Here is a 17,205-nt window from a genome sequence, read left to right as displayed (position 1 = left end):
CTCTACATATTTTCCTTGGGAACCAGTTGGAAGCTTGATTAAGTTTTTAAGGCAGGGAATACCAAGTGTTTTTGTGTGGGATCCAGGTGGAATGAATATCTCTTTTTGTTGCTGCTGATAATGAATGCTCTAGCAGGCTAGGGGGTGGGAAAATTATGTGAGGAGTTTTTTGGAGCAAGGGATTGCGCATATGTACATACACATGCTTGGTGCATCAAATAAGGAATTGCCCATTTTCCAGAGCCAGGTGCTTACGTGGGGCCCACATGTGTACAGGTAGGGCAACATGTACATAGTGCATCGATTTTCATCGTTACCAGTACCAGTGTGTTTTTTATACAATAAGGAGGAGTTGGTAGCGCGTAAAACTTCTCGAGGAAGCTATCCGCGGGCCGACGACGTGAGGTCAGCAGGTACGTCAGATGGCATCTAGTGGCGTCAGCAGGACCAACGAGGTCAATATTTGCACGCGGATGAGGACGGACACAACGTGGGTGTTTTCTTGTGAGAGTTATGCAGAAAGGTCATCATTAGGACCACTTTTTGGGGCCACTTCACGTGGTGGCCAGATGCATTATTGGAAAAAAGCTGACTGCCAGGTGTGCGAATGATGCAAAAAGGTGACAACTATGCACTGCGAGGTCAGTTTTTGGCCTGTTCGGGGTCCGTTTGAGGTCATCTAAAAGGCCAAGGGTGCCCAACTAATAAAGCTAAGTGTGGGAACTGAAAAAACAGAGAGAAGACCAGAAAAAACGTGGAGAAGAGAGGAGGAACAGCCGCAGCTGTGTTTTTGCTCATTTTGGAGCCTGTTTTGGCCGTAAACTGCTCATCCGAGGTCGGATTTGAGCACTTTGACATTGTAGACTGGGGTTTTGGGCCATTCCAGACGCGATGGAGCTGTCCATTTTGCCAAATTCCTCACTCTTTTCCTGCTATTTTTCTGTGTAAGTTTCTCCTATGAGCGAAGTTTCTGCTCTAGTTTGTGATTGTATCTGGTATCGTTTCTGCCCCATTGGTGTTGGCCCAAGCTCATTTGTATCTAAACATCAGAAATTCTCCTCTTTTGAGCTCAGTTTTTTGGGTGTGTGTGTGTGTGTGTGTGTGGAGTGGGCAAGTGGATAGTTTCTCTCCTCTCACTCCAGAGGTGTGTTCCCTGTCTCGGCCAGGTGTGTTGTGTAAGCCGAGTGGTGCCCCATAGAGTGTGTGTGTATCTTCCCAAGAGTGTGTGTCGGGTCGTTATAGAGGCGCTGTGTGTGTTTTCATCCCGCTCACAACGCATTCCCTTCACAAGCTCATCTAGCATGGACTCATCAAACTTAGGAGCGATAAAAGTAGGCTTTACCATTTTGTTAGAAGTTGAGGTGGAAGGACTTGTAGTGTTTACTACCATCTTGTCCCTTCTTCTTTGTCATTTGGCAAGCAATGAGACAACACCTTCAACCTCATTCCAGTCGGTCTTTAGTCCTTGCTCAGCATCTCTATCTTCAAGAAGAAGCTCCAAATTTTCTTGAAACGCTTTACCTGCAGCTTGTAAGAAAAGATCTGTCTTCTCTGCATCTAGTGTGGCCCTTTTTGTCCTTGTGAGTTGTGCATAGCGCCGCTCAAATTTCCTAAGTAGCTCTGTTATTGATAGTCCTTGCTTTCGCTTGACTACCCATTTTAAGAATGCCCTTTTGGTTACTCTCTCAAGGTCCTCCATGAAGTATTCCTCCTTTAAAGATACTTTGAGTTCTTCCCAATTTCTCCCATGTCCATCTTTAATTTCCCTAACATGCTCCCTAATTTCTGGAGCAACAACTATCTCAAAGCTTTGAATCATCGCACCTTCTGACACGCGATGCGGCTCCATCTCCTTCACATACTCGCGTACGTACTTGGTTACATCTTTTCCATTGAATTGATCCATTCTGTTGACGACCACTTGTATGGCCTTCGTTGCTGAAATCTCCCTTCTTTCAGTGGCATGTTGTTGTTGCATGAACATTGCAAATGCTTGAAACATTTGCATTGTTGTTGGGTCAAAATGCATACCCTGTTGCTCAACATGATCACCCATGGTTACCCACAAACTCTCACCCTGGCAGTTCCACGTCGTGTTCACCAAAAATATGTCAAGAAATTTGAGGTCTTGCTAGGAAAGCACCGGGCTTATGGCTGTGAGAGTTTGTGAGAGAACTCAAACAAAAACTATATGAAAGAGTTAAACCATAGATGCCATGAAGACTAGGGTTTGGAAAGAAGTGCAATCAAAGAAGACCCACTGTTTCTCGCTTGCACTCACACACACAAAGAAAGAACACAAAAGAGAATGTCAGAATAACACAAAGATGAAAATATCAAGGCTATGGTCATATCGTATCATGGGTAATATGAAAGGGTTAATAGATGAGTTAATGGTATTCAGTCTTGGTTAACCAAATAGGCTACAAATTGTTATTTGGAATTATAGTTTTGTGCTTACCATAATATATATATTTTGTCTAGTGATTGGGTGTATACAAATCCTCTTGGTTCATAGAAAGATAACTACGCTTACGTCAAAAGAAAAGTTATAGTCTATGAGAGGTAGTATAATGGGATCCAGTGATAGAAGTATTTCATTGAGCCTTTCTGGGCCAAAGAGAAACACTATACGTTGTTGAAAGTGTATTTTACGGCTAATCCATACGCTAATTCTAATAGATCGTATAGAATAAAAGCAATAGAAATTATCATCATGTGGATTATTCATCTAGGATAACTCTAGTATATATAAAATGTAGATATGAGAGAAGAGAAGGGAAGAGAAGAGAAAAGAGTTTCCCTCCCAAGCCCTATTCTTGCCCATAGGCAATAAGGATACTGCAAAGAGAGATGTACCTGTAGCAAGGAGAACCTAAAATTTGTAGAGAGGATAAATTACTAAGAGTGAGAGAGATATATTTGGTTAAGGAGATGAGATGAGATATATATATATATATGTTGTATTAGATATGAAAAAGAAAACAACAAGAAATCAAGAAAACATCAATGTAGAACACATCTTACTTGACAAACCCTTCAACAGCATTATGGATGGAGAGAGAAGAAGAGACGAGAATTCAACGTTGATTGATATGCCAAGTCCAAGACCTTCTTTGATTAGAGTTGATCTTCCAAGGATAGCGTACAAGAATGGCTAGTCTTTCTCTAGGAGAAAGTGTAGGCTTGGGCTAATGTTAATGGCTAAGTACAATTAGGCATTACTACTCACTCCCTCAAAAATTCCTCTCATCAATGGCTTGAATTCTTGAGTTCTTTTCAAGGAAGAAAAGGTCCCCTTTTATAGGTGAAGGGAACCCCCAAGGGTTTACACAAGAAGAGAGGAGCCAGTGTGAATAGCAATTGGAAAAGTTGGAAATGAGCTGTCCCTACATGATGTGGGTAGACTAGGGTCCAGTATTTTGATCATATCTCCTCAACCGTGGCTCCAAAAAAAAAGTAAAAATATGGGCAAAAAATTCAGCTCATTAGCTACGATTTTCATTTTAAAATTGTTTTCCAATTCGGATTGGAACCTTGTGTAAAAAAATCATCAAAATAGGGTTCAGTTCTGGAAGCAAAAGTCTTCCTGTGGCCCCCTTAGCCTAGACTTGCATTTGATTCCAAAGGACACCTCATGCCATATGAAAGCATGACATTTCTCCTTGACAAAGTTTTGTAATCATGCTTGCAATAATGAATTAAATTAAGTGTATCTTTGAAATTATGCCACCAAGTGTCCCACTAGGATTTGATTCCCTCCTAGTAGCTATTTAAAAAGAAAAATATGAAAAATACATAGAATATATATATATATTAGAGTTTACCCTAGATATAGGATCTAGCTAGGGTGTGAGATGATAATGAGATAGTAGAAATAAAGAATCAATGCTTTTTGCCCCAAGTTAAAGAGGCGGAGCTATTGATGCTTTTCCCATAGTATTTTTTGATGGTAAAGTAAGAATAGGTTACCCTTGAGAAAAATAATAGGATGAGATAGAAGGATCATTATTATACTTAAATATGCATATGTACATTATAGGAAAGATAATTATGTATCTAAAAAATTACAAGATAGATCTTGTAGCATGCGTTCCCACTATGTACGTGTCATAGCACGACAACGTACATAAATTTTGTTAACATGGTTGACAATAACCAAGAGAGTAGAATGAACATTGATAGCTTTGATTTTGCACATGAAGGTGCTAATGATGATGCCCCCATGTTTGTGAATTATCTCGTTACTAGATTGCAGCAAGCTATGGGCAACCTTGCTTTGCAAGTCGAAGTTACTCAACCAATTCGTGCTTATGGAAATTCCCTTCCTCTCCAAGAGGAGAGAGAGCTTAGGAGGCCTCTTGAAGAGACCTTCAAAATAAGACTCTCTCCCATACGAGAGGAGGAATCCAAAGAGCAGGAAAATAATGAAACTTTAAGTTCCTTTGAAGATGGGGCTCCACGAAGACGGCTAACTAGACGATTTCCCACTCCTCCCAAGAGGAAAATATCAACACACAATCCTTTTCCTCATCATTCCGAACGGGAAGAGAGGAAACAAAGGAAGAAAAGGTCACCCTCTTCTCCTTCTTCTTCACCTTCCTTCTCTTCCAACAAAAGCTATGGCTATTCTTCTAGAGAATACAAGAGGAGAAGACATCGCAAATCATACCCTGCATGGCGAAGGTCACAAAAGCTAAAGAAGTTCAAGGAGGGAGGAAAGAGTATCTCTTTTCTCACCTATGATCACATCTTTGGTGCTACCGACAAAGTGTTGGCCTTCATCCCCAACAATTTGATGCGGCCTTTGGAGACAAGGGCTTCACGGAGTCCTCCAAGCTACGCCATGTAGCTATGCACTTCCAAAAATCAGCTTGCCAATGGTGGGCTACACTAAAAGAGGTTGTGTGCTCTTGTGACGCTTTTAGTGACGGAAATACACTGGGATTTTCTAACCCCTAGCGTCGCTATGAGCATCGATACGGGGACATCTCTATAAGCGTCGCTATGTCAGTCGCTATAAGCGTCACTATATAGCGACACTGTAGGGCCATCAATAGCGACGCTTATAGAGACGTTGTAGAGCCTAATATAGCGACGGTCATAGCGATGCCCGAGATGAATTTTTTTTTGGTGACAGGGCATTCAACACATCAACCATATTGAATGTTTCATTTGTCTATTTACCTTTGAAAAAAAGTGAAAAGGTAAATATAGACCCAAAATAGTCACCCACAAGACAATATAATCATTAACTCCATCATCCATAGTACGTACTGTTTGCAAAATAAAGATACAAAAATGACAAGCGTGAATTGATGAAAGTAAATCAATGACAATTGTACACATAGGCAAAATCACTTGATTGTTAATCATTGCAAATGTAATAGTTACAAACCATTGTCATTATTTAAAAAATATACATGGTTTTCAAAAAGACGTATAAAAGTCATCTCATGATACATAATCTATGACAAAAAGAAACTCATGCTATCTAGCTATGGCTAAACTGACGTCGTCTAATCAGACATCTCATCGCATCGAAGCGGCGTACCTGTCGGATTCTGCAAAAAGAAACAATAAGATAGCTTTTTGTAAGTATAAACATATAACGATGTTTATAAAACAATACAATAAATAGAAAAGAATAAACCCTAATGCTGACCATGCTGCCGTGAGAACTCAGGATATCTATAAGGGCGTTTAAGCCCTTCCTGCCTGCGTACTCATGCTCGTATGGTGTGGGATCACGTCCTGTAAACGAACACTGTCAAAACATACAAAGAATCCTTTATGTTAGAATTTCAAATCCCATAAACCCTAAACTATCAAACATAGATGCAAAAACACTTACAAAATCAGCCTCAAATGATGCCCGCCCGTCGCTCCCCAAGTGGTGCGAGCTCCCTGCCTCTACTCGCACTCTCGCTGCCTCCTTTTGTTGCTTCCACTTGCCCGGATTCTCACTCGCTTCTTTCTTTGCATGCTTCCAATCTTCTTTGGCCAGCCAATCTGGTCTTCTCCACCCATGATTGATTGCTTTTTGCACTTCGGAATGCTTATGCTTGCAGTGAAGCGGTCATCATTGAAGCGGCCATCCCGTGTTAAAATGGGAACTCGTCATGAAGCATGCTGATGACTCTGTCTTTTAATTCATTCGGTACTTCACTCCAGGTGTTTAGTATGTAGTGTCTAAAAACCTGAGAGCAAAGACCGCGCATGCGCAAAATCACCTGCTTGCCTTCATCATCCAAGATGATGCCATCGCTGAAGTCGACGGAGTAAGGCAAACCTGGGCATCTCGGCACGGGTCTCTAGCGGCGTCAACGGGGGTAGGGACGCTAGGTGTCTCCACTGGAGTCTGAGCCCCGAAGCGAGGAGTGTCCACTGGAGTGACTCCTGAAGGAGTAGCTAGTGGTGTGTAGCTACGGGGAACGGTAGTCAGCCGCGCAAAACTTGGTGTCGATGCCGATGCCGTGGCTGGTGTCGGGATGGGAAAATAAGGGGAGGTCAAAGAGCCTTGTCGAACACGAGGCAGTGTCGAAGCATCAGTGGTGCCACCCCCACAACAACCGCCACTTCCACCACTAGAGCGCCGGTGCCTAGACGAGTGTGAAGATCATCTCGTCAACACCGAAGCTTTGAAGCGCGTTGCAGAATCTGAAACAGAGGGAGATACGGATGGAGTAGAAACGCGCGATGGTGCGCCAGAGCGATGACACTCCACGTACCACTGTCTCTGCTGGGGTGACAAAGAAGAAAGAAACTCCTCATCATCCATACTTGCATTAAACACACGAACATTTAAACTTAATATTGAATGAATGGAGTAGAAAACATGGACAAGTAGATGGAGAGAGAGAGAGAGAGATAGATAGATAGATAGATAGAGAGAGAGAGAGGAGGAGGTGCTCGTCGTCTCTGCTCATGAGAACATACCTAGAGCATACGTACATGGAGTGGATGCAAATACCATTAAATACAATGACTCAATGACGCATATAAATACAATGATGCAATGACGCAAATACTTAGAGAGCTAGCGTTTTTACAAAACGGAGCAAAATTGTTCAAAACGGAGAATCGTACAAGAACTTGAATGTGCTTGTAGCTTTAGAATGTTCAAAGGCTAGCAGCAACAGAAAGCGTTCTTCTTCTATTCAACTTAAGTGATGGAAGACGCAAGTGCATAACTCTGAATTTACAAAACGGAGAAAAATTGTTCAAATACAATATTTATGGCTTTAAGAGATCTCTCTCTCATCCTCGCATAGCTCAGCATAACTTCCTATATCTATATAGAGCTCTCTGTTTAAACAGATGTCCTCTGTTTCATTTTGTAGATCCTCTGCATGCACCCCATAGATAGTAGCAGCTTGATGTTCGTCTGGCACCACCTCCACGGCTTCTGACTGAGCATCTTCTCTGATCTCCTCCATTGATGCCGCTGTGATTGGCACATGGTAGCCTTCATACATCCGTGCACTATGAGGGGCTACCTCTATGACGTACCACCAGTTTGATGCAGACTTTGTAGGATGAAATATCACCTGCCAGAGCCACATAACTTACATGAGAGCTTCTAAGCACATAAATTCTAAAATGGGATGTTAACTATTTACATACTTACTTGTTCACAATGCTCGGGTAGTACGAAAGTGTCGCTTCGGTCAGTCCATTTCTTAGTTGAATCCACCTCAAGAAAACTAGACTCTCCTCTACGCACAGTAGCGTTGCGACCTTCCATGATTATCTTGAACCATTGCATGTCGGACAAGTAGACAAAAAATCCTCTATAATTGATCCTCAAAATATCTTGTAGTGTGCCGAAGTAAGTGAGTTCCGCCACCACAGGATCTGCATCAGAGGACCGTCGTCGACTAGACTGTTCAAATTTTGCCATGATTCCACAATCTTGAGTAAAACACTTTTTGTCGATCCGTTCCACCCTAAAATATCGACCTTTACACCATGCTGCTCTGTATGACTTATACTAAAACCAACAAAGATTATGAGTGGCCGTTCAAACATCTAGAAAGTTACTAGTCCTACATTGCAAAGTTACCTTGGTTGCGCAACCCCTAGAGTACTCCCACTCTTCCTCACTCACTTCTTCACCGCATTGTTGTGCGCTTTTCAATTGGTTGTGCAACCATCTTAAGCTCATGAATGTTGGTAGGCTCTTCAGACGCGTCGGATAGTGCTTCGATGGTCGTCTTCCCCATCTCCACTCGATTCTTTCCCTTTGTCACTCTTGCTTTGCATCCTCATTTTGTGAAATCCACTTCTGCATGACTGGATTGTGAAGCATGCAAAGTCGGTTGATTTTAGCCTCCAATGTTCCGTCATCTTCTTCTCAACACCGAGATTGCACATGACAATTCCAGATATGCGCTCATCATCTATGGTTCAACATAGCGTATCCCGGGATTTATCAAATCCCTCTAGCCACTCTCCAATGTACACTAGGGACTCTAATACCAGCCCAACTTCTGCCATGCTACCCTCCGGACGTGCCTTCTGATGCACATATCCCTTGAGCGTTTTCATGAAACGTTCTAAAAAGAACATCCATCTGGAATGTACTGTACCAGCTATTTCCACCTCATCAACTATGTGAACAAGAAGATGCACCTGAATGGTTAGCATGGTAGTAGGAAAATGTTTCTCAAACATGCACACAACCTCTGCAGCGTTTAAATTGGTGAATGGTATGGAGTCTACATTGATCTCCTTTTGTGAGATCCATTGCATCAACTTCGCAAGTTTGTAGATTGTGTTACGGACGTTAAGATACAAACATCCCTCAATGGCAACCGGTAAAATAAACTGCAAAACACGTGTAGCAATGATATTAAAGTCCACACACAAATTTGTTACACAATTCCCACTATGATATACTCCACTATGAACATATCTGACATGTTTGGATCGAGTGCATTATGCCAGTGGGGGTCCGCAAAGATCTAATGGTCTCTTTTACTTTGAGTTCTTGGGCTCCTGTGAAAATCCATGGTGCTTTAGGGAGTTTTATCGATCCATCGGACGCTATTTGCGGCCAATATTTCTCCATACGATCCACATTTCTAAGGTCAACTCTGGCTCCCAAAGTATCTTTCTTGACGGTCAGATGGTCCCATAGTAGATTACCCACATTCTTGAATATGTGCATTGGATCGAGCAAGTGATTGATCATGAGTCGGGGCCAGTATGGTAACTTGTACCATAGAGATAGTCTCTTCATCCCTGGGGGCAATCCATCATCACACATCTCCTTCTGATCTAACCATGCTTGTGCAGACATCCTCGGTGGATCTCTTTCCAAAAATCTGTCGCTAACACATGATTCTCTGGAAGATACGCTTGATGACCTTCGTAGATTTGTCTTTAATGAGGGCGCTCTACGTGCATTCAGTCTAGGTCCACATGTGACACATGCTCTGTATCCGCTTGTTTGAAGCCCTACATGTATACACATGATAATAGATCAGCTTGAGAAAAACCAAGATTTACAGTGTCTGAGTGAGGAGTGTAAATAGATCCCCTGAGCATTCTGTTAGTCCGGGATAGTCATGCATGGTCCACATTAGAATGCCTTTGATCAAAGCATTCCGTCGACCTGTGTGTCGGCTCATATCCACCACCTCTATGCAAATCCACAATTGTTGTAGCTCTTCCAATAGTGGACGAAGATACACATCCATATTCTTTACTTTATATCGCCCCGGCACAATCAAGCTTAGCCATAGCTGCCCCTTCTTTGTAGTCAACCACAGGGGAATGTTGTAGTTGACGATGACAATGGGCCATACACTGTAAGATGTCAATCTTTGACCAAATGGATTTACGCCATCCATAGCTGCCCCTTCTTCGTAGTCAACCACAGGGGAATGTTGTAGTTGACGATGACAACGGGGCATACACTGTAAGATGTCGATCTTTGACCAAATGGATTTACGCCATCCATAGCCAGGCCTAAGCTCAAATTTTGAGCTTCCCTGGCAAAATCCGACCATGTTCCATCTATATGTTTCTAGGCTGCACAATCTACAGGAATCCATAGCACAACATTCGAAGATTTATTCTCCTCATGCCATGATTCTAGGGCGGCCATGGACTTACGTTCGAAGAAATGCTTGATTCGAGGAAGCAGAGGAAAATGTTGCAAAACCTTTTGAGGAATTTTTTTTCCGTGGAGATCTACTCGATATCTTTCGGAATCACATTTCGGACACTTCTCCATGTCTATGTATTCCCCTCTGAAAAGAATGCAGTCATTAGGACAAGCGTGGATTGAATTGTAATCCATCCCCAAGTTTTGCAAAATCTTTCTTGCTTCCTCTCGGGAATCTGGCATCACATTATCAGCTGGTAGTATGTGCTCTTTGAGCAATCTACACAACATAAAAATACGGTACAATTGTGTAAAAATCTATCAGATCATTATACATTTAGAGTTTTATTAAAGTAAACTAATTGTACTAGAACACCTGGAAAGCGCTTTGACGCTAGTGTCACTCCATCCAAACTTTGTCTACATGTTGAGAAGAATCAGGAGCGCTTTCAATTTAGACACACGTGCTCCATTATACAATGGCGTATCGACTTCACTTTTCATATCATCATAGACAAGCATTTCTGAATCTATGATCATCTCGATCATTTCATCAATCTCGGGCTCAAACATTGCCTTGTTGGGAATGTGGTCTGCATGATCATCCCCCGAGCTGTCAGAGGCTACATCTTGTGGCCTCACATATGCTGCTTGACCAAAGCGCCTGCGAACATGTCTATTGGGTTGCAAGATTGCTGTCTGTTGGCCAACGTCAGAGTCTGACGAGTTATAATTGGCAACAAATCGATCTATAATAGATGGATCGAACACGCCAAATTTGCGAACATGCTGCAAAAAAACGTGTCTTGTCTATCTCATAGCATGCTTGCAATGATTACAAGGACATAGGATCCTCGTTGAGAGATAGGTGTTTCGGTTGGACGGCCCCGCATCATCGTCACTACTCATAATGAGGGTAAAAATCTTATAACCTGGACAACAAATTTAATCTTCTATTGGCATTCTTCGTTTTTTATCTCTCTCTCTCTCTCTCTCTCTCTCTCTCTCTCTTTGTTCACACTGTAAACTACCTCACATTCTCTAGTCATGTCCAATCCCTGCACACCTCGGTCTAGAGGTGCACAGAGATCAGAACCACCGGGTTATAATCTCGTCTTTATTGGTCAATGCCTATATTTGTGGGTACAAGAAATCTGCACACCCATGTCTACATAATACTGCATGTAGTGGACAGAACCCCTTTGCCTCTTCTCTAGCTGTAGCATTTCACAGCATCTTAACATCTTTTCATAGTAGATCTTTGTTTGTAGCATGCAGGTACGCCATTCTTGCAATGTAGCTGATGTCTACTCAAGGCACTTAATTCTTACTCTAGATTTGACGGGATGTGGTGTGTGTGTGTGTGTGACCCTTGGAATCGTCATTTTGCATGACTAATTTCTGTGTAGGCTCAATTTTCTCTTTCATTAGCTGAACATGACATCAGCTACATTCTTGCAATGTAGCTGATGTCTACTCAAGGCACTTAATTCTTACTCTAGATTTGACGGGATGTGGTGTGTGTGTGTGTGTGACCCTTGGAATCGTCATTTTGCATCACTAATTTCTGTGTAGGCTCAATTTTCTCTTCCATTAGCTGAACATGACATCTTATTGTATGGTAGCAGCAGTCGAACATGCAGGTGGAATTGCTGGTCCGCATGGACAGTCAAGGCTGTGAGCGCAGGAAATTTTCTGGCCATTTCTTCTAACCTTATCTTAAATGATAAAAAGAAGAAAATGGTATAACTTTTCTATCACCCAAGTGTGGTAGATTGGTTATGAAAATTCCCTCTTCAATAACAGGTAAATAACCTAAATCTAATCTAATATAACGTAAATATTCGTAAATCTAATTAAACGTAAATCTAACTAAAAATAAACCTAAATCTAATCTAATTTAACTTACATAAACCTAAATCTAATTTAACGTAAGTATACATCTAACCTAATCTTTAATGTCCTTTGGGATAGTTTCCTATGATGTTAAAACTCTCTTCTTCTTTTGTGTGTGTGTGTGTGTGTGTGTGCCAATAAAAAGAGAAAAATGGTATAACCTTTCTATCATCCAAGTGTGGTAGATTGGTTATGCCATTTTCCCTCTTCAATAACAGGTAAATAACCTAAATCTAATTTAATATAACGTAAATAAACCTAAACTAATAAACCTAAATCTAATCTAATATAACGTAAATCTAAATCTAACGTAAATAAACCTAAATCTAATCAAACATAAATCTAACTAAAAATAAACCTAATCTAATCTAATTTAACTTAAATAAACCTAAATCTAATTTAACGTAAGTTTACATCTAACCTAATCTTTAACGTCTTTTGGGATATTTTCCTACGACATCAAAACTCTCTTCTTCTTGTGTGTGTGTGTGCGTGTGTGCCAATAAAAAGAGAAAAATGGTATAATCTTTCTATCACCCAAGTGTGGTAGATAATTGGTTATGCCATTTTCCTCTTGAATGACAGGTCTTGAGTTCAACTCCTCGTCGGATAGATTTTAAAATCTCTTTAATTAGTTTCCTACGACATTAAATTAAACTCTCTTCTTCTCGGGTGTGTGTGTGTGCACGCCAATAAAAAAAGGAGAAAAATGGTATAGCTTTTCTATCACCGAAGTGTGATAGATTGGTTATGCCATTTCCCTTATGAATAAAAGGTCTTGAGTTCAACTCCTGTCGAGTAGATCTTTAAGGTCTCTTGGGATAGTTTCCTACGATGTTAAGACTCTCTTCTTCTTCTTTCTCTCTCTCTCTCTCTCTCTTTGTTTTATATATATATATATATATATATCTCTATTCCTGTGTGTGTGCATTCTTTGTTTATGCATGTGTGTGTGCGTTTTTGGTTTATGCATGCTCTCTCTCTCTTTTCCTCTCTCAATGTGTGTGTGCTTTCTTTGTTTATGCATGTGTGTGTGCGTTTTTTGTTTATGCTTGTGCTCTCTCTCTCTCTCTCTCTCTCTCTCTCTCTCTCTCTCTTTCTATCTCTCTCTCTAAAAAACACAATGTGTGTGTGTGTGAGAGAGAGAGGGAGAGAGAAAGAGGGGAAGGGAACATGAGAGTGAGGAGAGGGAAGGAGCATACCTGGCTCTCCTTCCTCTCCTCGTGTGTGTGTGTGTGTGTGGAAAAGAAAGAGAGAGAGAGAGGGAGAGCGTTACCTTGGTTGCTTGAGCGCGCGTTGAAAACTTAGATCTGATATCTAAGTTTTCGAACGCTCTTAGTCTTTTTTTTAAGCCCTCGCGGTGTCACTATGAGCGTTGCTATAGCGACGCTGTGCTTTTTCATGTTTGAGCATTGCACTACGAGTGTCGCTACTATTAAGAACCTCTTGTAGTGCTAGCCTTCATGGCAACAGTGAAGCCCCAAAGACATGGAAAACTCTACGAGTTTTCATCATGAAGCAATTCCTTGCAAGAGATCCAAAGGACAAAGTGCTTACCAAATGGTGTAGCTTCAAGCTTTTCTCTTATGAGTCTATCCAAAAGCATGTAGAGAAGTTTTGATATTTACATCTCAAGGTTACTGTCTTTCAAAAGATAGACTTTGCCGAGCAAAAGCAGTAATTTTGTGCGGGATTACCTGAAGATATGGGCGAATACATCAACTCTTAATGGCCTGGTTCTATCATCGAAGTAGTCCATAACACCATGGTTACTTCATGCATCAATTTCCATCAAGGGGCTAGACAGAATGTCAAGCCCATGGAAAACAAAGACAAAAATGATTCAAAGGGGAAAACCAATGCACAAAATTATTCCCAAGGCACTTCCAACAATAACAACAACAATTGGTTCAAGGAGAAGCGAGTTTACAAAGGCAAAAACAAACTCTCTCCTAAAGAGATTGAAGCTTTTTTCAAGGACCACAAGTGTTTCAAGTGTGGGGAGCAAGTACATGGCTATCGTTCTTGCTCCAAGAAGAATGCTCGCAATGAGACTCTTAGCACTTCCACCATCGAAGCTTCAAAAGAGGATGTTCATTGCAAAGGATCATTGCTTTCCTATGCTTGGGGAAAGGTAAGAGAGCATGATGCCTTCATTTTGTTTGACCTTGGATCTACTCACAACTTCATATCAATGGAGTTGGCCACCAAGTTTGGCATTCAAGGTTTCGAGATGGGAGATATGGTAATGGCTGACACAACTTTCAAGGGACAGTAAGACTTCGTTACTCCCTTGATTGGGAAGTTGAGGCTTCATGTCCAAAGATAATACTTTTTCATCTCTCCTCTCCAACATGAGGATGCTATCCTAGGGGCTCCATAGTTTGATCACATTGATGCCAATAAAAAGTTCCCTTAAAGGAGAATCTACCTCAATATTCCACTTGATTTTTGCGTACATGATTTTTCTCAAATAGTCTCTAAAAGATCCTAGTGTTTAATCAAATGTAAATGGTAGGAATCAAGAAGAGTTAGAGTTGTCTAATTTTCTAAAAGGATTCCAAGATGTGTTCGTCAATGATATCCCTATGGACTGACCTTCTTCCAGGAAGCTCACCGCCTGACAAGCCTCCTTATCAAGTCTCTCAATCTCAACAAGAGGAGATCATGAGAAAAGTACATGAATTGGTAGACAAAGGGATGCTGAGACCTAGTTCCTCTCCCTTTTGCTCTCCAGTCCTTTTAGTGCACACGAAAGATGGTACATATTGTATGTGTGTGGACTATCGAGCACTAAACCATATCACTATCAAAAACAAATTTATCGTGCGTCAGGTAGAAGATATGTTTTGATAAGCTTCAAGGATCTACCTACTTCAGTAGGATTGACCTTAAAAGTGGCTATCATAAAATAAGGATAGTGGACGAAGATATGCTAAAGACCGCGTTTTGCACAACGTTTGGTCTTTATGAATATCTAGTCATGCGTTTTGTCTTGATTAATGTACCACCTACATTCAATCGTCTAATGGATAAATTTTTTAGACCTTATCACAAATTCACTAGAGTGTTCTTTGATGATATCATCATCTACTCCAAGTCTTTAATGGAACATAAGCAACATCTCCAAGTGATTTTTCAAGCATTGAGGAAGAACAAACTTTTTCTCAACCAAAAGAAAAGCAAATTTTTCCTTCAAGAGATTCAATACCTAGGTCACATTATATCTCAAGATGGTATCCATATGGATCCATCAAAGTTAGAGATAACAAAAACATGGCCAAACCCAAGGAATCTACATGAGCTAAGAAGATTTATTGGTATGTGCGCATACTATAGATGTTTCATAGCAAAATTCTCTCAAATAGCAGGACCACTACATGACTTAACTAAGAATCACGTTAAGTATATATGGACTTCCAAGGAGCAAAATTATTTTGATAAGATTAAGGAGAATCTTACCTCCCAACCAGTCCTCATGCTTCCGGATCTCTCAAATCCATTTGAGGTCCAATGTGATGCTTGTGTTGATTTCCATGGAGCATTTTTTCTTCAATAAGGGCATGCCATAGCATATGAGAGCCAAAGGCTCAATACGGATGAATGCGTCTTGGGCTAGACACGTGGAAGCACTACGTATTGGGGACTCCATTTATCCTACGAGCCGACCACCAAAGTCTCAAGTATTTCATGACGCAAGCCAAGCTTTCCGACAAACAAATGAGGTGGGAAATTTTCTTTTGTAGTTTAATTTCCACATTGCTCACATTGCCAATAAGCACAATCAAGTGGCTAATGAACTTTCACGACGACCAAAAGTTAATGCGGTGTCTATAGCTACTCTCAATGATCTATCGTTTATGATAGATGAGTATGCTATTGACCTTGACTTTAAAGACATAATGTCAGTCCTTGCTTTGGGGAAGAAAGAGGACCCATTCACTTTGCAGGATGTTTATCTTCTCCATGGAAATAGGCTATGTGTTACCCATTCCCTTCATGAGAAAGTTATGTATGAATCCCATGCTCCTCCCTATGTGGGACATAGAGATATTCAACCTACTCTTCGAGGAGTAGAGATGTATTTCTATTGGCCTACCATGAAAGTGCACATGCAAGAGTATGTTTCAAAATTTTTAGCAAGCCAAAAGACCAAATATGATAGAGGGAAGCAACCCGGATTACACCAGCCATTGCCTATCCCAAATTCACCATGGGAGAGTATATCCATGGATTTCATCTTTGGATTACCCAAGTCTATCCATGGAAATATAGGAATATGGACAATAGTTGAGAGGTTTAGCAAGCAAGCACACTTTATTTCTGTCAAAAAGACTATTAAGGCACACCAAATGGAAACTCTCTTCATATCACAGATTTTCAAACACCATGGATAACCTACATCCACCATCCTGTCAGATAGAGATCCTTGAATGACCGATAATTTTTGGAAAAGGTCTCTTTGGAAATCTAGAAACAAGATTGAATTTCACTTCAGCCTATGATCCACAAACGGATGGCTAAAGTGAGATATCCAATCTTACGATACTTGATCTACTCAATACTGATGTTATCAACGTAGATCAACGCTCACAATGGGAAAATTACTTACCTCTTGTAGAGTATGCCTACAATAATATTGTACATACTTCTGCGGGAAAAGAACCTTTTGAGATCATTGAGAGCAGACCTAAAACTCCCTTGCTACTCAAAGTACATGGGAAGATCTTCACCGCCAATGAGTATAGCCGTGACCTACAAGAATATTTTCAAAAAATTAAGGAGGCTATATGCATATCTCAACAAAGGCAAAAAGCTACTGTTCACAAGAACAAAAGGGCCTTAACACTCAGAGAAAATGATTGAGTCTTGCTTAAGTTTCCTAAGTCTTGATTAAGGCAAACCATGGGCAAAAATCCTACGGATGATCAAAAGTATTATGCTAAGCTAGCAAAAAGATACTATGGTCCTTTCCAAATCCTAAAGCCCATCAATGAGACGGCTTACCAACTCAAGTTTCCAAACCATTGGCTCATAAACAATGCCTTTCATGTGATCCTACTTAAGCCCTACAAAGGAGAGCCACCAAGTGAACCAATTATCGAAGACCCTCCCAAAGTTGAAGACCAAGAAGAGGCTACAACACAAAGCTATCTTTCGCCATGAAGACAAGGTACTATGACATGGTAAGATTA

Source organism: Adiantum capillus-veneris, chromosome 11, assembly GCF_014529385.1.
Source record: "Adiantum capillus-veneris isolate H3 chromosome 11, ASM1452938v2, whole genome shotgun sequence".
NCBI classification, from domain to species: Eukaryota; Viridiplantae; Streptophyta; class Polypodiopsida; order Polypodiales; family Pteridaceae; genus Adiantum; species Adiantum capillus-veneris.
The sequence above is the reverse complement of the archived record's forward strand: the minus strand, read 5'-3'. Positions refer to the sequence as shown.